Source organism: Gallus gallus, chromosome 5, assembly GCF_016699485.2.
Source record: "Gallus gallus isolate bGalGal1 chromosome 5, bGalGal1.mat.broiler.GRCg7b, whole genome shotgun sequence".
Classification (NCBI taxonomy): domain Eukaryota; kingdom Metazoa; phylum Chordata; class Aves; order Galliformes; family Phasianidae; genus Gallus; species Gallus gallus.
The window spans coordinates 10,409,059-10,433,048 of NC_052536.1; the positions used below are offsets into that span (position 1 = coordinate 10,409,059).

The 23,990-nt window shown below is 37.7% G+C and overlaps 1 long non-coding RNA gene across 8 annotated transcripts in view; it reads left to right on the forward strand.

The window, feature by feature from the left end:
• The first annotated feature begins 266 nt into the window (after positions 1 to 266).
• Positions 267 to 23,990, forward strand: part of LOC107053383 — a 322,875-nt gene continuing 299,151 nt past the window's right edge. For all 8 annotated transcript variants that reach the window (XR_005860129.1, XR_005860128.1, XR_005860130.1 and 5 more), the window contains exon 1: positions 267 to 451. This is a non-coding gene — a long non-coding RNA (uncharacterized LOC107053383). The remainder of the gene's footprint in view (positions 452 to 23,990) is intronic.

Sequence of the window (23,990 nt, forward strand, 5' to 3'; positions counted from 1 at the left end):
AGCTAGCAAATGTCATTGGCTGGACTAGCGGTTTCCATTCTAGCCTGCAGGAAGAGCTGCTAGGTCCCCTTGCTTTCTCCAGATGCATCTTGATAGTAAGTTGTGAGCCAGGTTCCCTTTTTGCTGTGCAGAGGCGATGGGTGCAGAATGCTGATGTCTGTACTGACTATATCTTCTAGTATGATGTGCATCTCCTTTCACCTACATGGCTTATAGGATACTGAAAAAGAAATGCATCAAACGTTTCCCCAATCTTTTTGCAGCTCAGAGTGTTGCAGCGCCCTGCTACTTTTGGAGGAATGAAAATTATTTCAGGACGTTGCATACTTGGACACAATACCTGTTACAGAAACAACTGTGGTCTAAGGTTATGTGAAAGACTACTGCAGGCATTATGCCAGATGGCATTGGACAAGTGTCATGAAGGAATCCTGCTCCAAGGCTGTTCTTGGTAAGTGTGAATACTCTAACCTTTATACTTAAGCTATATTAGTTTAACACTGCAAGACCATTGAAGGCAGTGGAAGGGTCTGCATGCTTTGAAACCTTTACCATGTGAAGTGCAATTAAAATCCTTAGTACTTTTTCTTGTTGTTGCACTAAATACCCCCATTCTCCATGCCCAACTGACTATGTGTCGTACTCAGTGTGTGTGAAGCATACAGGAAAAGTGATTAAGAATCTGAGAAGAGAAGCAATTTAATCTGACTCGCTGAATAGCAGAAGCTTTTACTATTTTTCATACTTTGAACTGTGTGTCTAAGAAAATGTGTACTCCCATGTTTTTTGAAAGCAGTCCACCTTTACCTGATACTTTCTTTCTGAGTGTGGTCTGTGATAAGTTGGAAGATGGAGAAAAAGGAGTAAATATTCCTGTAAGCATAGAAACAGTGAATTTTGGTTTCCTCTGGCCTCTTGAAGTCAATCCATACTATTTTGGCATTCTCCCACGTAGTCTGTGTCCCTTTTTCATATCTCCAGCAAACATATCCTTGGTTCTCTTTCATGTTCTCTATGCCACTCCTAGTTTTTTTTCCATGGTCCCTGCTTGTGTTTCCCAGGTTTCTGTCAGATATGTTATAGCTGATTCAGAGTTACAAATATCCTGATTAGTGTCAGTTGCCCTCTCTTGACTGTGTGTCAAACAGTATTTCTCGCATCTCGGCTACTTCAGACCCTCAAGTGCCTAGAGGTCTTCATGGCAATAGTTTATACAAATATTCTAGTGAAGCTCCTAAATGGTATCCAGACTGGCTTAGGAGAATGTAATGGTAAAGATCGGCTATTGCTATAATGATGTAAATTATTTGGCTTAGTGGCTGTATCATCTTTATTGTTGATAACTCAAAAGCATGGAGAAACTTCTAGTAGCTATGAATGAAGAGTCTTCTCCAGTTCTGTAGACTAGAAGTGTGTACATTGAAGAACACACAGAATTGTTTTAGACGACTGATCTCAGAGCAATCTTTTGGCAATGAAGACTAATGCAATGCAATGCAAAAAAAAAAAAAAAAGGTGCGGGGGGAATTTGATAGTATTAATGGCAAAAGAATGCAATTGTAAAGATGAGGAAATGAAATGCATTGATATAGTAATTGTATTCATGTAAAGGACAGCATTTGTATGAGGGGATTTTCTTCTTTGACTTAGATTAACGTCTTTAACTTGTAAGTTTTTGTGCTAAGTCTTAAGTTTTATAGTATCAGTTTTTGTTTTTTTGTTGTTGTTTTTTTTGAAGTAATTGCTGCATTTTCCCTGCCCAACTAGGTTTGTTTTTTTGTTGTTGTTGTTTTTGCCATAAAAATAAGTTTTGCAGATTAATTATAATTTGTGTATAAGAACAAAAGAAGCATGCAAACAAACAAACAAAAAACAACCAAGCAATGTCTTTATCACTACAGGAGGGTTTTTTTTTTTTTCCGTTTTCACTGGAAGTTCCCTTATTCTCACATAATAGTAGGGGACAAGGGAACATCTGAATTCCCTTATATCATGTATTCAATGTTCTATCCCTTTTTCCTCTTGTTTCCACTGCAACTAAATATTCCAAGTGTTTTGAGCCCTCCTTCTATGGATGTATTTCTGTGATTGCCCTGAGTGCCTAGTTCTGAAACATCTCAGCAGTTCACTTTTTGTTCTTTTCAAGGTAGGACAGACAGAAGGCATTATCCCATGGGAATAAATTCCATTGATTTATTATACTCAAGATATTTCAATTATTTTTTTTAACTTTCTAAAGATATCAAGATAGTATTGTGTTTTTTTTCTTTGTTTTTTAATGCAGTTCCATAAATCTGTCTGGGTTCATTCTAGACTGGACCCAGCTTTACTGAAATGTTCATGAACTTAATAAACTTGGCTCAGATATTGATGAAAAGCTGCCCTGAGATGCATCACATTTTGATTAAAATCTAGCTGTAACCCTACTATAATTATTAAGTATATTTAACTGTCTTCGGTAGCAAACTTAAAGTGACCTAAGAAAAGTACTTCTACTATAAACAAATACAGGGATTAAAATGAGTTTTGTCTGAGCATTCAGAGCTACCTTTACTTGCTCTAGGCGTATTTGCCAAGATCTGAATTTTATATTTTTTTCCACAAAACACTTTTTTTCCATTACAAATACATATGTTTATCTTTGTATTATAAAGTGGGAAGTATTTTTATTACCCTTATTATTAATCCAAGTAATCTTTTGTGTTTCTATAAGAAATTCACTAGCGTAGAATCAAAACATTTTTCAGTATAGAATTAACCTTTCCCATATGCAAAAAGCATATGAAACTGCATTCAGTGTAAATAGAGTAAGAACTATCAGCATTACTCTATGTAATATCCTGATACTTTATAGTCCTTTTGGACCTGAGCATATCAACCATACTTCAGAAGCCTTAATAAACTTATATAAATGTTTTCTTTTGCAACGATTTTCAGAGTTTCCAGTAACGATCATTTGTTAATCTCCTGTGATTTGTACTGCATGGATTGAGTATTATCAAGGAAAATAAACTGTTTTTGTTTTATTTCTCTAAAGCCTTTTCTAAAAGAATTCTATTCAAAATTTACATGTTGGATCAAATCCTGCCCCTAGCTATGTATCTGATAAAATGCCATTGACTTTATTACAGTCCACTTTGACTCTGGCATAATTCCATGTACTCCAGGCTGCCAGTATAACTAAGGAAGGAAAACTTGACTGAATATGTTTTGCTTCAGAAAGAACTGCATTATTTATTCTCAGTAAGGAAAATGTGTAGGTCACTCCAAAAGTAATGCCTTTTGCTTATTTCTGTGGAAACTACAACAGATAAAAAGAGCACAGTGATACTATTTGATAGAGAGAATTCTCAGCTAAAAACACCATTTTTCAGCGTAGTCATCACCATGAGCCAGTGTGGATGAGCTGATTGAGTTGCTTTTCATCTTAGAATCATAGAAACCTTGGAGTTGGAAGGGACCTTTAAAGGTCATCTAGTCCTACTTCTCTGCAATGAACAAGGACATCCACAGGTAGATCAGTTTGCCCAGGACCCAGTCCACTTTCACCCTGAAAGTCCCACCCAGGGACAGGGCATAAATGACAACCCTGGGAAACCTGTTCCAGTGCCTCACCACCCTTGCAGTTAAATACTTTTTCCCTATGTCTAATCTAAATCTACTCTCTTTAAGCTTGAAACCCTTTCCCCTTATTCTGTCACTACAGACTGAGCTAAAGAGGCTGTCCCCTTCTTTCCTGGAGTCGCTCTCAGCTCTACCCACAGCCTTCTCTTCTCCAGGCTGAACAGCTCCAGCTCTAAGCCCATCCTCATAGGAGAGGTGTTCCATCCCTTGGATCATTTCTCTGGCTCTCCTCTGGATGCACTCCAACAGGTCTGTTTCTCCTGTACTGAGGACTCCACAACTGGATGCAGTGCTCCAGGTGAGGTCTCAGCAGTGCAGGATCACCTCCCTTGATCTGTTGGCCATGTTTCTTTGATGCAGTCCAAGATACAATTGGCTTTCTGAGCTGCGAGGGCACATTGCTGATTTGTGTTCAGCCTCCCATCCATCAGTACCTACAGTTACTGATTTTTTGGCAGAGCTGGGCTCAATCCTTTCATCCCCAAGCTTGTCTTGGTAACAGAGGTTGCCTTGACCCAGGTGCAAGACCTTGTACTTGGATGTGTTGAACCTCATGATGTTCACCTGGACCCACTGCTTGAGCCTGTCTAGGTCCCTGTGGATGGCATCCTGTCCCTCTGGTGTGCTGACTGCACCCCACAGCTTGGTGTCTTCAGCAAACTTGCTGAAGGTGCACTTAACCCCTCTGTCAATGTCATTGATAAAGATATTAAAGAGTTTCGGTGCCAGCACTGACCTCCATCCAGACATGGAGCCATTGATTTCCATTCTCTGGACATGATCCTGCAGCCAGTTCTTTGTCCACTGAACAGTCCACCCATCAAATCCATATCTTTCCAATTTGGAGAGAAGGATGTTGTGGGATATCATGTCAAAGGCCTTACTGAAGTCTAGATTAATGACACTGGTGGCTCTTCCCTTGTCCATTGATGCAGTTACATAGTCATAGAAGACCACTAGGTTGGTCAAACAGGATTTGCCCTGGTGAAGCCATGCTGGTTCTCCTGTATCACTTCCTTGTCTTCTGTGTGCCTTAGCGTAGCTTCCCAGAGGACCTACTCCATAATCTTCTCTGACACAGAGGTGAGTTTGACAGGTTGATAGTTCAGGGGGTTATCCTTTTTACCCTTCTTAGAAATGGATCTGATGTTGACTTTTTTTCCAGTCACCATGAACTTCACCTTATTGCCACAACTTTTCAAATATCATTGAGAGTGGCTTGGTGACTACATCAGCTAATACCCTCAGGGCTCTGGGAGATGAGAGCTGTGCATGGACATCCAGAACATGGCTTGTCTTCCAAACCATCATCACCAGTGCTGAAATGCAATACCACTGTTGCTATACCACCACCATGTGACTGAAGTTTTGGGGCAATAAAGTAAAATAGGAGTTAATGCTTTTGGAGCAGCTCTCACGCAATAATTTGTGCATTGTATATGCTAAGACAAAACTAGTCCTGGAAACTCATTGTAAAGGTTTCCTCTTACAGAGCTTCCCTGTAACATTTTTCCAGGAATAGTCTTCTACAAACACTCATACACAGGGATCTGGGCTCAGCTTCACCTCGTGGCTTTTATAGGAGTATGAGGCAAAACTTGAGTTTAGACACTGTGCAGACCAGGGACCAGGGTGAGGTGAAGAACTGAGAAAGAGGGCAGAAGCACTGCAGTGTGGTGCTCACTGGTCCTGCTTAGAACAGAGAAGGTGTGGGCAGCAAATGCTCTTGCTGAAATGGGGAGAATTCTACTCTCTACCCACACCAACATCCCTGCTGTGGGCAGCAAGCACCGAATTCACCAGCGGTTCTTGCTGATGCCTTGTCAGGCTGAAATTGATTTGGGGACAGCAGCCATCTACTGTGTACAAGCTGAGTGTCATCCTAGGAAATGACCAAAACTTTTTATGCATAGGTTTATCTGCAATTGCACGTCCTCCTCTACATCATAAGAAGTCATGACATGGGCTTAAGAACAGTAGGCTTGGAAAAAATAATGAAATGTGGGTCTGGTCATGTTTGTTCATAATTTTCAGGTGTAGTTTGGAAGGCCTGTGCCTAATCTATGTGAGAGCAAGGAACTGAAGAATTGAGAACTAAATCTACAGATTATTGCTCTGCATGCCTACTCTGTCACAAAACAAAATCTACTTTGTTTTGGCATAACCAATGAGGAAAAAATTATTTAATTCAACTGAAATTAATGTTTGGATTCTTTTCTCTCCAACTACCAGGCCTGAAATTTTCTCTTTTTATTACTTTTGTAATTAATGCTGATTTCACAACCTGTTGTTCTCCAAAAAATGCCAAGCACCTTGAAATCCAAGATATTGTAGTTAGAATTAGGACCATTGGGACATTTTTCATAAGCATCAGATTAGTGCAACTAGACTTATAGGAAAAAAAGTTTGTAAAGTATTCACCTTTGAATTCACCGTAGCACATATAAAATTTTTTAATTGTTATGTCTTCATTTTTCAAATATTCTTCTGTAACTTCTTAGAAGGCCAACATTCATGGGAGCTTACATCTTATGTCCAATAAAGCCAGTATGCATTCACAGCTGACTTCATTTCGAAAGCTTTTACTGTCCATTTGTTCACATAGAACATTGAACACGTAACATTCACCGCTCTCATGATAATAGGCTTGTTGGGACAGTGAAGGCATCTTTCTTTCTTGTTCCATTTGAGCTTGTATGCCTTGTTAGCCACTTGAGAAATGAAGTTGGCATCTACAACCTCTTCTTTAAAAAATGCCTAGATCCCATCCTCTGTGTTCTGTCAAGAGTGATTTTGAAAGGATTTCTTTTAGTCTTTGAAGAAGAAAGATTTTTATTGACATCTTAAACTTATTTTAAAACCAAGTATAATTTCTAATGCTCATTTCTTTTTCATGTTTGCTAAGGCTACCAAGTGCTAGAACGAGACAGATGTACATGTTATGTTGGATTGAGAAGTGAAGCAGAAGCACACACAGATTTCACAAAAGGGACATGGAATATTTTTAATGCTTTTCCTTACAGGAAAAAAAGCCACTAGTGTGTCTTAGAAAGTGGAGTATAAGCTTTCAATGACAAATGAGTGGAAACTTATTTTTCAGTTGGCCCAAAATACTGCAATAACTAATATCTGTAGGGAATAAAGAAAGATCAATATGTGAAAGTGCTTTGGTTATTAGAGAATCTGACAAAGTAGTGTGATTCTCCTGTCACAAAAAGAGGCTGCCATCAGTTTACCTGAAAAATGGTGTGTGTGTGTGTAAGTAAATGTGTATGTGCATTTTTTAAGGAAACCACATTACAATTTTAATGTTTACCTTTTTTGGTAACTTTTAAGAACTTCTTTGACATACATACAGACTAATAGATGCTACAGTCACTACAGCATTCTCTTTCTGAATGCCTGCCAGTAGCTCCTAGTTCTTACCTCAATTCTGCTTCTTGTCTGAATTCTCTGATCTTGATTAGTCCTGCCTGAGTTCCAGTCCTTGGCCTGGAAAAGCAGGCTGAATCACTTATTTTCCTTCCGTCCATGCGTGATGATGCACACCTCTTTTCAATGTTTGTGCTATGAGACTAAAAATCCTGTTTTCTCACCTGGCTGCTTATCTTGTAGCTAAGTGCTTTTCTTGTTACTCCAGAGTTTAGTTCTTGTTGGCAAAACTGGATGAATGGGCTTAACTGGGTCACAGCTACCAATTGCTCCTCAACAGCTGCCTGCATTTGTTTGCTGATTAATGCTTGTCTCTCATCTAATTGAGTATATGTAGTAACATTTATGACACAGGATCGTATCAACATAAAAACATCGATCAGTTTGTGAATGAACAGGGCAGAGGGAAATAGTCCAAACTTTTGAATCTGCATGAACTGCAGTGTTCTTTGGTAGAACCAGACCAAGTTTTCTTGGCTATCTTAATTACGGCCTTCAAAATCAAAGTACTTTCTCTTGATATAAAAGCAGAAACTTTCCTGTCTTAGGCAATTGGCTGATATTACCCAAGATGGTCCAGTATCTGAGCCCACCCAGCTCATCTGAGGTGGCTGTCACTATAGGTGAGGTTTTTCAGACAAAAAGGCAGCTAGGTACTCCAAGGAGTACAGATTGCTGTCTGAAGTAAGAGTGCAACCTATAGCTGGGCAAGGAATAAAACATCACAGAGATTACCTAGAGACCAATCTGGAGTATGACATCAGTCCATTCCCAAAAGGAAAATGGTGTCAGTTCATTTCCAACAAGGTATGGTAAGACTAGTTCTGAATTTCCAGGTGCAAAAGAGGTTGAATTTGCTGGCTAGTGAATGTGAGAATGAACATAAAGACAACAAAGACTACTTGCGCTGCCAGGTATTGATCTGTATACACGTTTACACAGAGTTCTGTCCTAATGGGTAAAACGATCCCCATTTCTTTAAGCACATAGGATTAATAATATTACTAATAATATTAAACTTCCATTATTTAGGTGTTAGAGGTATAATAATTTGTCATATCTGTTCAAATTGTAACTGTGACTCATCATCCCAAGCCAAACATTCTAAAATAAATGCTATACAAGATATTTAAATTCAAGCTGGTGTATTTTGGATTCGTTCAAATTGCTTGGGCAGAAACTTTTATAACTTATTTCAGCTACAACTCAACTGAAAACAGTTTCTAGAACAAAATAATATTTTAGTGATTTCTTGAAGCACATTAGGCAGTGCATGAAGAAAAGGGTGCAAATCCAGTACTGGATGAGAGTGTATCAAAAAAAAAAAAGGGAGAAGTATCTGAGAAATTGCCTAATTGTGGTGTAAGCCATGGTAAGAAATGTGTTGTAGGGGCTTCCAAAAGCTCTCAGAGACCATCATATCTGTGATGGCAGACATGTAAGGTAGAGCGTATTCCTCAAGTTGGAGCTAGAAGAAGGAAGAAGCAATCATGTCCTCCTTCTTCCTTGACTTGTCTGGATGTTAGTATCAGTGAGCAAGGAGAACTTTCCAAAGGCTCCTCCCAGGAACATGTTCTTATTTTTTTCTCCCTTTTTACCCTGTCTCTCTCTCTAGAGCTCTCTTCATTGCTTTTCTATCTGCATTTAGAGAAAGGGAGGCAAACAAGAGCGGTAAAGGGAAGGACAGATTATTTTTCCTGCTGTCTACTCTGAATCCTGAAAATCTACCACCAGAACAGTTTTTCATTGCAGCAATAAGTTGATATGTCAAGGTCTGAGCAGGAGTCAGACCCTGTGTATTCTCTCCTCATTTGGTAACTAGATAGTAAAGAACAAATGAGAGAAGCTGCCACATCTCAGTGGCCCTTCACTGCAGGAAGGCAGTGTTAAAACAAATAAGTAGAATGTGTGTCACTCCCCAGTGTTGCAAAAAGTCCGAAATCAGAATAGCTGGAGAGAAAGGTCATCGGAGGAACTGACTGCAGAGCTGGAAAGGAGAGGCCCCAGGATCTCTAACTCTCCCTGTTTTCCTTGCTAAAAACTTTTTTAAGAAAGCTTATTAGAGGGGAAAAAAGATTGAAATCTCCTCAATGACAATAGCTGGCAGCTATAGAGAAACTTCAAGTTGTGGTACTTCAGGGATCATGCAAATACCTTTTTCAATGAGAGAAAAGGGCTGAGGTTTTTGTAAAAATATCTCTTGAAGTGAAGATCACTGATGAATAATTTGAAATTGTTGTCAGATCACCAGCCAAATAGGAATTTGCTATCAAGTATTGATATTGCTGCCTGTTAACAGCAATCTAATTAGTATCAGTAGTGCTAGGATTTATGTATGTCATCACTCTATCCTAAGAATTTTTCTGGAATTGTCAGGTCCTATATCCATCACTGCCAAGCATTTCACGTATCTTTGAGTCTAGAATATTTTCTGACTCTTTCCAAAAACTGACTCAGAGGAAAATCTGCATATGTTTCATTTTATACCTCTGTTAAAATTAAGCAAGAAATATGTGGTACCTCTTCATATTGAGCTATGAAGCTAGAGGTCATATTCTTGCTAATAAAATATGAGAGAGGGAGCTAAAGTGCAAGGGAATGAGCAAGCTGTGATTATAATAGTTACATACTCATGGAATTACTGCTCTTAATTATTCTACCTCAAAACACACCCCCCTCAAAATATGTTTGCTTCTTACTGCTGCTCTTCTGTAACTAAATAGCTGTTTAGAAATGGTATAATCGCTTTTCATGCACCTTTCAGGAGGAGTAAAACGTGTTTTGCATTCTTTTCCAAAAGACTCTAGACAATCAACTTGAGCAGTGGCCAAGATGTTCAGCTAAGACATGTAGCTTTAGTCTTCACCAAGTGAATTTTTCTCATCCAGTTCCAATAGAGCTATGATCCAGATAGGAATGCTGACTTTCATGAGTAGTGTAGACATGCTTCTTCACACAGAACCTCGCCTGAGAAGCCCTAGGTGGTTAACTTGCATCTATGAAGATAAATACTCTATTCTACTTAGTAGTATCTGGTAAGGAATAATAGTAATTTAACATACTTGAGCTACAGTAATTACCTTCCACTGTTTCCACAGCATGAAATTACAGTCCACAATAATTTAGAAATATTGATTCTTTCAGGTATCTGATGTTAGAAATGTTTCTTCAATATGTTTTGCATACTGGAAGAAAAATAAGTTTTTACATGTCTGTGTTGAGTGACTTCTTTTTAAATGCAATGTCTACAGTGCTGTGTAGTTTGAGGCTTCCTAGCAGTTGCAGAGAAGTCGCCTCTGAAATTTCTTATATGTGCTCTTCACGTGTCATCATTTTTGGTCTATATTTTATGAACTTTTGATACAAAAAATATGCTTGTTCTCATGATAGGCTCTTTTCATGGTTGTTTTTTTTTTTTCTCCTGTTTTTCTGTTTCTCTATCTTATTGAAAGAAATCAGTTTTGCATGGAGAACACCATTAATAATGGAATGCAGTCTGTGTGCTTTTTAAAAGTCTATTTCTTCCTTATAAATAAATGGTAATTTGTTTTAAAGCGTCATTGCACACAGTGTTCAGCTGGCTCTCATGCATTCGATTATTTTAAATAAATGTACCATAAATGGAACAAGATCTTTCTAATTTGCAGATGATATGCAACATTTTTCAAAAAAAAAAAAAAAAAGAGAGAGAAAAAAGAAAAACTGTAAAATTCGTTCTTAACTACATCTCATTAATGTGAAGTTGTTCAATGACCTGTAAAGATTAAAGAATTAGTGAATTGGTAAAATTATCAGAATGAAAAATCTGTATAATTTTGATTTCAATTTAAAAATCTGCTAAGCAGCCTAGGAGCTTTAGAAAAGTATATTACTTTTTAATATCAGTTCTGCAAATGCCCCAGTATCAGTGTTACAAATGGACTGAAATAAAGGCAACAAATAGTATGTTTAAATGTACAGTGTTACGACGTTCTGTTTAAGCTGGTGTTTTTTTTTCTTTTCATTAAAACAACTGAAGACATTTAATTAAGTGACCACTCTGCTAAGTGGAGCAAAAATTAATATACGTAAACGAATTTATGTGTGGGCAATGATGCATAATTAAAAACACGCTTTGAATAAGGAGTTGAGGAGAAAGAAAACAGTTTAACAAGAATCTTCTTTAAGACTACTGCCTCCTGAATTTTGAAGATATACAGAGGATTTACTTTTTGGCAGTACTTGAATTAGAATTTATGATAGAATTGTCTTTGAAATACTGGAGTCGGTATTTGGAGAAGTAGTTGGTTCAAGTGAATCTTGGCTAGAGAAATCATCTTACTCTCCTGTAACTGTTACGTGTTATCCAGCTCGTTGATGCCAATCTGTTATGCAGAACTTACTAAAGTTCTCTTTATGGCAAAATGAGTCAAAACCAGAGTGCATGAAGAACATGCATATGAAAATCAAAGGTGTGGAATAAAAGTTTAAAGAATATTCCTTTGACACAAGATCATTGTATTGATTATATTAATTATACGCTGCCTTCCCAGGATAGAATTTTGCCTTTAATTGCTTAGTATTTGGAACAAGTCAGCAAATGGGAGGAGTGAACTTCCTTTCTTGAGCGAAAAAAAGAGGAGTCCCTTGGTCTTTAGATCCTTGGATGTTTCATAGCAATCTATATGGCTATCCTTTCTGGGGCATAAGCTGTTTTTTATGAAGCAGTCTTCATTTTGGTCATCATTCCACTCGAAGGCAGTTTCTCCATACTTTCTTTCCCTGTTATGTGAACAAATGTCAGAACAATGAATGTAAAGCTTTTAAGCGCTGCCAATTCTCTCATCCCTGCTAAGGAGTACCTAAAGTATGTGGCAATGGGAAATCAGGCCTGCTCTGTGGATTTGGGTTTTCTGATCGTTTTTGTTTCATGTCTCTATTTGGCAGTGAAAAAGAAGCAACATCAGTGGTAAAGTGCTGAGTTCACAGAAGCTAACAGCAAAACTCCCTTGGCCTTACTGAGAGCCAGCATATTTTCTCTCGGTCATGAAATCTGTAATACTTGCATGACTATTGCCTTAAAAAATGCTCCATGCTTTTTGTGTTCAGATATCTAACTTTTCACTTGAACCACTACTGCGGACTTCAACCCTGTTTATTATTCTTGCAGAGAAACAAAGTAGTAGGAAAACTGCAGCATCAGACTCACCCATCCAGACACCTCTTGTGTGCTGGCGATTTTGAGCGGTGCAGAAAGCAGGCTGCAGCCGGAGATGTTCAGGTTCAGCTGAACTCCTATCCCAACTGAAGAAAAAAAACAACACAAAAAACCCTCCTTTATCCCCTGTGGTATTTTATTGGCAAGTTTAGTTCGGTAATGAGAGGGCACTTTGGGGAGTACAAAAGCTAGAGTCCCTAAGGCCACGTATAAAGAACAGAACAGTAACGGCTCTTTACTATTTTTTACTAATAAACACATGTAACAGTAACTGCCATTACTTAATTACTGCAAAGCAGTTTTAAACAACTGGCTTAACACTGTATTAACACGGCATAAAAACAACTGCATTAGGAGTATCACTCGTTATTATTGGATACGGCCCTATTGAAGCCAATGGCATGAAATTAATAGGTGTAGGGTTGGGCCCTTTAGGCCCCTGTTGATGTAGGAATTCATTGCCTCATGCTCAGGTTTTCCATTGCCTTACAGCTCCGGCAGGCTTATTTTCATTAACTTTCACAAGTGTTTCTATTTCTAAATATGTATGTGTGGGGTTTTTTTTCATGATACCTATGGCGTAAGAGAGTTTAATTTCTTTAACTAGCGTGTTTGTCTGGTTCAGCCTTTAGTTAACCCTGGGAGTGGGTAACTACAGGTCAACCTCTATCCAACACATAAAGCTATCATTACCAGGTGGTAGATTAGATGAATTTCAGATACACTGCAGCAGAGTCCTGTAGCTGCTGAAAACTGCTTTCTGTGTAGTTCTGCGTGCTCCTGTGTAGTTTTAGCTTCTCTGTACCTGTGGGTAACAGGTAAACATTTAGATTAATAGAACAGAAGCTCATTTTTGGAAGCACTCTGTGCATTCTGTGAATGTACTCTCTACCAAGATACTTGGTTTTTGTGAGAGCACTGGAGGCTGAGAAGCCCCATTTCCATTCCATCAGTGACACATTTTATATCCTTGGTGCTGTTAATCTCAGTGAAATGGGGAGTCCGCATAGAAAAAGTAAACACTTAGAAGGTATTATTTTAAAACAGCGAATGCTTTTCTTGAGGACATATATGATGCAGGGAGAATGAATAAGAAAGAAAGATTGGTAATAGCTAGCAGAAGGAGATGTTTTGAGGCAATAGAAATCCTGGACTTGAGAAGGGATCTATGTTATTTTACCATTGTGTGACATTTCAGTGATAAAAGATTAAATAATAACTTTTTTCTGGCTGTCAAAAGCTCATGCAACTTGCACTGATAAAATCTGCTTTACAGTTTTTTGTCCTATGACATTTTGAACATTCTTCTGCTTTCATTTTCTTTCAGAATGTTTTGATGCAATGCTGCATGAAAGCCTTTCCTAATTACAGGCAAAGTTTGCAAATACTGTGCAGGGCACTCTGCTATCTGAATTGGTGATTTGGCAAATGTGTTTTAATAGAAAAGACAAAGAGAGACATGTGAGTTAAGTCAGTTTGTGTATGATGAGGCAGAGAAAAATGAAGTGCCACAAGGTTCAGTTTTAGGACTAATTTAATTCACTTTATATCATAAGGATCAGGAAAAATATACCAAAGATTCAAGCAAAGGGTAGTCAAAGTAAAGAAAATGGGCAGTATAATTAGGAATGATTTGAATAAATTAGCTACATAAGTTGAAAGCAATTTGTAGTCTGATTATTGAGCTGTACAAATCTAGAGACAAATAAGTAGAAGGAATGCAATACTGAGAAACTGTTTCTTGTTTTTGTGCTTCTAAGGCAGAAAATTCTGTAAAAGTGAAGTATTTGGGAAAATAATAAATATTTCCAACAAGCTAATACTTAGAAACAGGAAACTTGATCCCTTCTGCTGTTTGTGCTTCTTGGTTTACAGACAAAAATCATCCCTCTTTAAGTGTAAGCATTTACTTTCTTTGCTTCTGATTTGTTTTGTAACAGCAGCTAGCACCTGCATAGCAACAGACATTCTCCTAAAGCTTATGCAAGAGGAAAGAGCACAGGGATCACAAGAACTAAATAGTTTACTTCTTAATTTCTTCAGAATTTTAGAAAATAATTTATCTACTTCTAATATGTTTAGAACAAAGATTCCAGCCTTCCATCCACACTTCCAAATTTTCTCATGCTTTTTACAGAAGAAGAGAGCAACTAAAACCCTTTTATACAGTGTTTTGATCCATCTAGTTTGACCAGTAGAAGTTTTCTTACATGGAATTCTGGGTAAAGTTATTACTCAGAAATATCAACTTTGGAAATCCAACCAGCATCCTTTTTTTTTTTTTAAAGAGCAAGATTGTCATTAGCAAACAGCCTCCTTTGAGCCCCTCTGACAGGGAGTATCCCTGCATGTAGAGATCTCACTGTCTTCTGGCATAACACTAGAATTGTTTACTCACTGATTAAAATGTGCTTTTTTTTTTTTTTCCCCAAAGATTCTCTTAAAAAATGGTTAGCAAAAAGTGCCGATGAGAAAGAGCGGGGTGATAAATACCATTCTTGGCAGTACCAGATAATGATGCACTCGTTTAGAGGAGATACCAGAGATACCCGTTCCCCTCTCACATCGAATTCAGTTTCTAATGGTAATGGGAAAGAGTGATAGCACTGACAGCTCTCTAGCCTAATGAGGGCATCACTACAGTTGCTTCATTAGTTGGTGTCCAGCTGTGGAGGTGAGTTCACAGAGTCAGCAGAGCTTCTCTTTAACTCTATTGTGCTGCAGCAGTGGAGGAGTAGCACCTGTCAGTCCGGTCGGAGGGCAACCTCAACTGCATCTGCATGATCTGTGCGAGGTACATCATGTTTCTCATCAAATCTCTTTCATGTGGAAAGCAGGTTCTTAGGAAGGTGGGATGGAGAAAGGTCAGAAAACATCTCGATCTAGTTGTTCAGATGTGTATGTCAGTTCAGACATAGGCTCTGCTTCTGCTTTGATCATGTCAAGTGATTTAGACTCGTCACCCTGGAAATGATTACTTGAGCGGTCTGACAAAGGCGGTCTGATCTTTTTGTACAAAATTAGGTAGGTAGATCTCAAGGGAAAACTCTTCTGAAAAAATGTCTATATTAAGTATTTAAAAGAACAATTGTTTTTTATCAGAATCACTTAGCTGGAGACTTGCCTTTGGGGATTAGGGCACCTGGTTTCAGGTTATCTACCAGTATCCAGTGTCTTTTCTTTGCATTACCATGTAAACAGACAAGACGTATGCAGTTACAATTCTCTACTGGGTTTAACCATGATGCTTTTAGTTTAACTTTTTGGGTTTAACTTTTTTTTCCTGTTTTTGTTTCATGTAAAGTATTACACAGGACTGAAAAAAATAAAATGGGGAGGGAGGGGGGAGGTGTCTTATTTTTTGCTCTTGAAACTTTATGGTAAGTTCCCAGAAGATATGGAGTTTCTATTTTCACTAAAGGTCAAAATCTGTGAAAAGAATTAGTTATAATTTTGGTGAGGTATTTCACTCTGAAAATAATGCCTCCTATTTATTTCCATAGAAACCACAGCAGATACGAAGAGCATAATAGCACTATTTGATAGAGAAAATTCTCAGCTACAAAACATGATTTTTCAAAATAGTCAGCACCATAAGCGATGCATTTTCACCACAGATGAACCCGGGCCTGCATGCTGCATTCATAAAAAATCTACATGGCTTTCAAGAACATGGCTTGACTTTCACATTGCCTTTCCACTGCTGAAATGCACCACCCACTGCATTTCTGTCCTCACATTCACTGTTTGGTCATCATAAATGCTCAAGCAACATAAATGACTGTCAGTGGATGCAATTTTTTCCGCATGGATGATTCTCCACACACCTTTGCTTCATGTGCACTTGTATGCTTCTGGCATTGTGGGCCTATGTCATTAAGTAGGTGGCATTACTTTCAGAGCAGCCCTTGTAATTTGGAAGATTGTTCTCTCCTTATATAATGCAACTGTTTCTAAGCTGACTTTGTAGATGAAGGTTGATGCACAGAGGTGAGCTTTTCATCTGCCATAAAGATTTACCATTGTTTTATTTTGTTGAAGAGCAAACATCATATCTTCATAATGGAAATTTCAAAGGGGATCACAGTTGTGTAAGCTGATTTATACTGAAATTTCAGTATCTGTCTTCCAAAACTGATAAATAGAAACATTCCTAGTTGTGAGAAGTATTTGTGAATTTGAGATTTAGAAGCTGATTTTTCTTCTTTTCCATAACTTTCATTTACAACAAAACGTCTGGAGGAGAATGAAGGCTGCTGGTCCTCTCAGCGCAAGAAAGTTTCTTCTTCTGCTCTTTAGTCTCTCCTTTGCATGAAAGGCAAGGATTCTCACCTATTAATAAAGTTAAAATAGTCTGTGCAATTCTGCTGCAATTCAAAATTTTGCTGTTGGACCAATACAACCCCAAAATATGTTTAGTGTAAACATAATAGATCTGAGGGGAATGGTTTATTCCAGTTCTGTAGAAGAATAGGAGATTGGTTTAGGGAATTCAGAACCAAAAGGATAAAACTTGCTTTTACTTTTGATTCCAGACCCTGCTTTGCATCAGCTGTATCTGTTGCTTAAACTCTATCTGTTCCCCTTGTAGTCACTTCCTTTGCAAGGGTGGAAATACGAGTGAGATCACAACCAATGCCAAACACAGATTTTTAATTTGCTAATATTTTCCTGCAACACCTCATCGTTTCTATTTCTTCATAACACCCCTACTGTGGGAAATAAGGTCACACAACACACTAGTTCTTATTTCACAATACCTCCTGATGAGGGACATTTTACTATTCTCACATCTCTACCCCTTCTTCTCCTCCTCTCCCTGCCCTCCTCCCCCCTACTCGTCCCCTGCTAATAGCTGGTCTAAATTTCTGAGATTAATCCAATGTGCAAGAAACAGTGATACAAACTCGAAAATTAAATATACACAAAAGCAGAGAGGCTACAGAATGGAAGATGCAAGTCCTACTTGGTTTGCTCTGTGACAGACAGACTTATAAACAGATACACAGCTTTGCCCATAGCCACTGTATTCCACAAAGCCTTTGAAATATTTCGGTTTCATGTCTGTGATAATTAAAGAGCAATGACCTTCTCATTAGCGCCAAGAGGGCTGATGATGATTGTTCCCCATTTTTCTTAATGGATGCAAGCTACACGCATGATCTTAGAATATCAAAGCAATTCTCCAAGATATTTATTAGAGTCAAAATTATGAAAACACATAGCAAACCTTTAGTTTGAATTACAAGTGTTAATATATGCAGAACCAAATGAATAGCTCATCTTTCTTCCTCTCTTGTATCTTAAATTTTTCATTACAAATTTCCAGGGCTTCAAAGTAGTATCTCACAGTCGGTCCCCTTTTTTCTCTCTTGCATGACAAAGAGCTGTCAAAAATTGTTCCTGTGTTTGTTAGTATTTTTCTCTTTTTTCTCTCATCTAAATGTCAAACAACTTAGCTTAAATAAAGCACAGCATTCTTCATCTGGTGCTTCTCAAAAGAAAAACAACACCACAGAAGGCGTCTAAAAAGGCCCTAATTAATGTTTCTCATTGATTTTGTTTTAGTGTGATGTATTTTATGAAAAAAATATGAATCCAGAAGGCACTCTCATTAAAATCATTAGTGGCTCAATGTTAGCTGAAAACAGCTCATTCTTTGGTGCACTGTAGTGCTTAAAAGCACGTTCACGCACACAGCTTCTTATTTAACATCACAGGCTTGTGTTAGATGAAAACTAGCATTAGTTTTGTCAGGTACTATTGAACTATGATGAGCACAATGTACAAAAGCTGTATCAAGGTGAATAATAAGAATATACTGTAGCTGTAGCTTGCGTATCTCTCTAGGCCCTCTTTCATGCTTAAAAACCTAAAAATATAACTTTCTGTCATTGATTTCTGTGTTCTCCATTTGAGAAAAAGTAACAGCCAAAAGAAAAGGAAAGAATAACCTGGGACCTATTATAGAAGTAAGATCTATTTTTTCTTTTTAGGCAAATTCGCTAAGATTCACAGATGTGTTGCTATCACAAAATAGTGCTTGCAGTTCTGTTTTGGATCAACCACGCTAACCATGCCTTCTCCTGCAGTACTGTTTAGTTAGAACTAGAAGAAGAAATTCTCTGTGTACCTTCTGGGTTGAAAGGGAGAGAAATAAAATGGATAAGGAGAAGGATAAGGAGAGATTTTCTTTTTTCCAAAATATTTTTTTTTAAAGTTAACAGCATTTTTTTCCTGCCACAGTCACTGTAATTTTAATGGGCAAAATGTTCTTTCTAGAGCAAATGTGAGAAAGTCTATCCTAAAGCTCTGCGTGATGAGAACCACTTCCAGAACAACAGTGCTCTCTGAAATATGACTTTTGCAGACAGAATGCTGAATATCAGCCATCAGTGTGCCCAGGTGAAGAAGGCCAAGGGCATGTATCAGAAATGAGATAATGAGCAAAGCTAGGGAAGTAATCCTCCCCCTGTACTTGGCACTGGTGAGGCCTCACCTCAAGTACTGTGTTCAGTTTTAGGCACCTCACTACAGACAGGACACTGTGTTGTTGGAGAAGGTCCAAGGAAAGGCAACAAGGCTTTTGAAAGGCTTGGAGAATATGCCCCACGAGGAGTGACTGGGAACTGGGGCTGTTTAGTCTGGGGAAATGGAGACTGATAGGTGACCATATTGCTCTCTTCCAATACATGAAAGGTGCTTACAGTGAGAGTGGGGTTTGTCTCTTCTCACTGGTGACAGGATGAGGGGAAATGGCCTCAAGTTGCATCAGAGGAGGTTTAAGTTGGATATCAGGAAACACTTCTTTACAGGAAGGGTTGTTAAGCACTGGAATAGGCTCTTCAGGGATGTGGTTGAACCACCGTCCCTGAATCTGTTTAAAAACTGTTTGGATGTCAAGCTCAGGGACATGATTTAGTAGAGGGTCGTTAGAGTTAGGGTAGTATGGTTGGGTTGCAGTTGGACTTGATGATCTTGAAGAACTTTTTCAACCTGAACAATTGATTTTAAAAAATAATGAAAGAGAAATGGTATTTTTTTTTCTACCAACTCTTTTGGATTTTTCTGAAAGTCTTTATGAACTGCGATAATACAGCTTTGCATTGTGGAACCATACTGACAAACAGAACCAATAAGGAAAAGTGTATAAGGGAAACAGAAATATCTGCATTAAACAGTACAGCTGTGTCAGCTGTTTAACTTTGTAACACATAGTGAAATGACTGAATTTTCATTAATTTGTGCCTTGTTTTTAATATGTCATTCATTATAAAGCTTCACTGAAAACCAAATTGCTGATGGATGCGTACTAATATATGGTACACTCTGCCACAGAAGTCACGTTTTTAGTAGAAGAGGTAATGTTTATTCTGGTCTGATCACCATTAATGGTGCTGTCAACAAAATTTTCCTTGAAAAATAATTACACTGCAAGTAAGGCCATTTAGATCCAGATATGAGTAGTAAACCTGTATTAATTTAGGATTCAGATTATGTTAATGGTTTAATATTTTTTCTTTATAGAGAACACAATAGTGAGGTCATCTGTAATAAAGATGATAATATGGAACCTCAGTAGTTTTACTTCCTATGACTATAGGACATTTATGGCTGAAATATGGTTGAGAGAGCCTTAAAACGTTGTTTTATGGTAACCTCTATGCAGTGCTATAAAACACTTTCTGTTAATGATAAATAAACTATGGAAGATCTATGTCTTAGTAAAGGGCTGTGTTCTTTCTGTTATGAACAACCTGACTTTAGCAACGTTCAGGTTATCATGGTTACATGGGTTCAATTTAACCCTTTTGCAGGTGGATGTAGTGCCAATAGTGTTAGTGGATGTATAAACAGACGCACTGCTACTGAGTTTGGCCTAAGAAATACAGCACATACTGAAGTTACCAAGATAATTCTTTCACTCTTTAGTGCCTCATTAAAAATTATATAAAATTATCCAGTATGCCTGCAAATAATTACTTTAGACAATTCTTAGTAATGCTCTGTGAAGCTGTCATTGGTGTAGCACTAAGTTCCTTAAGAGATCATGAATAAGAAGCACAATTGGCTTTCATTCTTTGCTGAAATATTGATTGAATTTATTCATTCTAATGAAGTTGTAGAATATAATAGACGTGGTATCATATTGAAAAAGAAAAGAACAGGCTTTGTGCTAAAGCAACTGCATGCCACACTGATGTATGGGGATTTCAGGCTAAGAGTAAGCTCGGAAATCTTGTTAGACCGAGGTATGCTTCATATCCTTAGTATAATTCACAACTGTGAAGCTGAAGTAATTCAATTAAATCCAGAGCGAATTTAGAAATATCTCAATACCTGTGTCCTTATCCTGAGTGGTTGATGAGAATGTATAAAATAATAATATCATCAGAAAATGCCTTGAGATCTCTCAGGTCTCAGCAGAATCTTGGACAGTGACACCAAGAGCCTCTCCTATGTTATGATGTTGCTCTTTACATGTGTTCAACCAGACTTTCCCCTTGCCCGTACACACTTTTTGGTGAAAAGCACACAGTGATTTTCATGTCAGTTAACTGCTGGATGTCTTCTCCCCATTTATTGCATGGTTTATTTTAAGGACAGCTGACAATGATGTCCCTGCATAAGTGGTGAGCTTTCTGCTTACCCTCTTTAGAACGGGAAATATTCTTTTGATCTTAAGGTCACATGTTGAGGAGTACTGCTCTTATTTCACTGTGATTGATCTCAGTATACTACTGCTACTTATTTATTTTACAGACAAACCTGTGGCCAAATCCTTGTGTGCTTAGACTATCTTAAAAGTAGAAACCTGTCCTACTCTGTAAAAGTTTGTGTTCTATGAGTAACAAACACAGTGTATTAGAAAGTGGGAAGAGAGAGAGAGAAAAGGGAGAAGGAGAATTGCTGAAGATCACAGAGGCTATCTAAGCACAGTCAGGTCTCCCTCCATTAGCTCTTTTGTAATATTTACTAAGTTATAGCACTGCTAAGTTTTCTTTAGGATATGAGGAAGTATTCCTTTTGTGACAATTACTAAGATTTGCTGCAGAAGTAGAATGCTACTTGATTGCACAAGCTGCTTCTTGCTGTGGAAAAAGCTTCAGAGGCATGGATTTTGACTGAAAATTGTCTCATACTTTGAGTGAGCCAAGAATTCACTGCCTCTGGGAAGGAGAAAAATGTTAATGTTAAGAGGTTCCTGGTTCATATACTAGGTTGCAACCTAGTATATTTCTTTCTTTCTGCATGTATATCTGCAGTTATATGTGGTAACTGTCAAAGAGCTGCGTACTCTGACAGCAGGAAGAATATGTTTTTTATCTCTTTCGGCTTAAAGAGCTTTACTCTGCTGTGTAATCATTAGCCATTCTTCAATAACTGATAGATAATGCATTCACAGCTGTAATTTGCTACAGCTGCATGAGAAAACTGCCTGGTGGACAGAGAGGAACCAAAATGATGAAGTTTGGCTCCAGATCTAAATTTAAGCAGTGCTCTCAGGTTGCTTGGATGTGAAGTTTGTATGTAGGAACCCCTCTGCTGATACTCTTTCTTGCACTGGTTGTGTTAATAATTGTTTTCTTCTTTTGAATGTACTGGACTTTAGGAAATGTTTTCCTACCTGTAAAATAAAATAAAATAAAATAAAACAACCGGCCCATAACTGAAGCAGCAGAGGACAATGTATGTATCTAAAATGGAAGAGAGCACAAAGTCATAGCACTGTTTCTGGGTTATCTCAGACCATAATTAAAAGAAAAGATTTGTCATATTAAGAAGCTGACTAGTGCCTTAATAAGTGCTTTGAATTCCTCCTAGAATAGTTTTTAGAGTTTTGTTTGTAATTCTAAACATTATATTTTATCAAACTTTAGGAGTTTTCTGCGCTTTTTATTTTGTCCCTCCTCCCTTTAATCAAATCTGTAGCATTTGTCATTTTTTTCTCACACATTTTCTTTCTTCCTGTTGCGTTTGCAACCTTGAAGATGCCCTGCATTGTGCAATTTTTTAGTGTATGGATAAACAATGAATAGTGAGTAAAGGAACATACTTCAAAATCATGGCTTTAATTAGCTAGGAACAGGATTTAGCAAGTCACTGCTTTTGTTTAAACAGTCTTGACGTACCTCAAGACAGCAACAGCAAATTGAATGCTTAAGGCTAAATTAACAAAAATAGACTGTTTCAGGTTCTCTCTTTAGAGTGATACTGTTGCTGTAGATGATTTGGAACTGTTAGAAACTTTTGGAAATAATTGCTGCTTGCGAGTTTTGAGATGTAGCTGTGAGTTATGTCCACAATATTCTATCCATACCAATGCCTTGATTTGTTTTATATGCCAGTGTAAGAGAGTTGACACGTTAATGTTATTTGGTGTTCAAATTTTTTACAGCAGTCCTGATTCGTTTTTATGTAGCAGTTTATTCTACCTTTAACAACTGTACTGTAATCTTCTTGCACTTTGTTGAAATACCTGAAATAGGAAGCTTTTACCCTTTACAATTCAGAGTGTGGGGTGGTTGTTTGTTTGTTTTTTGTTTGTGTGTTATTTGTTTGCTCATTGTTGTTTTTTGTTTGTTTTTCTTTTAAAGCTATGGGCCAAGAAGTAAGTTTTTAGCAGCATGTGTAGCTGTATAAACTTACAGCTCCCATTAATACTAATTGGAGTTGCATATTCCACTCTGCTTCTCAAAGGGTAGAATATTTATGCCTAGCTGTTTAAAATAGAGAAGGAACATTTGAAGCTAAAGACTAGGGTCAGAATTTCTGGTGCAGAGAAAAGGCTAAGTGGTGGAGAAATTTTAAAGTAGGTTTATGTGCAGCATAACCTTGCAGACTTTTCTGTGCACGTGTTGCTTCACTTGTATCTCCTTGAAAATCACTGCTTGAAAATATTGCTAGCTTGGATCACCTGCCCATGAAGAGATGCGATGTTCGGTGATGGACTTTGCTGTTGAGTTTTTGGCTTTATGGTCATGTGGTTCCCCTAAAAGAGTGTGGGGAAAAAGATCTTTGAAAGCTGGTGGTAATTTCTATAAAGAGAAGTAAGTGCCTTAAGAGCTTCTGTTTTGGTTCAGTAAAAAATTCCATGTGACTTTGCATCTTCTACCTTCAGGATCATCACAAATTTTCTGCCAGTAAGTTGTCAGTGCTGCCCTACTCGCCTTCAGTCTTCCTTTGTGGGCAGGACCAGCAAGTCTGTCTGATTTACCAAGGCTGTGGCATAGGCAAAAAATTAATGAATCAGTCTCTTGGCTGCTGTTAAAAGTCAGCCTCTGTGGGTTGTATAGAATGGTCTCTGTTTACAAAAGCTGAATACAAGCAGATGAAATATTCTTTTTAAAATGTGAAAAAATGTATGGTAAAGAAGTTCCTCTTTCAGCTTTATTTCCTTCTAAAGTCTGAGTGTATGCAAACATTGAATTGTAAGATAATGCTGTTGTCTATGGAGAAAAAAAGGTGCAATTGTTGACTTTTTCAAATGATATTCAGGTCAGTTGGCTTCTCTTTTCCCTTTACTGCAAGCCCAGATCATGTATAATTTGAATGTATGTACCTATGCTTTGCTTAGAGCTTGTGTAGAACTTTGCCTGTTATTTGTTCCAACTCCTTCTGATGTTTTGTTTTGTTTTGTTTTGAGCTGTAAAACTTTTTTTTTGTTTAGTTCTAGAATTCTTCTGCTTCCTATATTCTTTAGTGCAGATAATACACAGGGAAACAGCACCCTGAA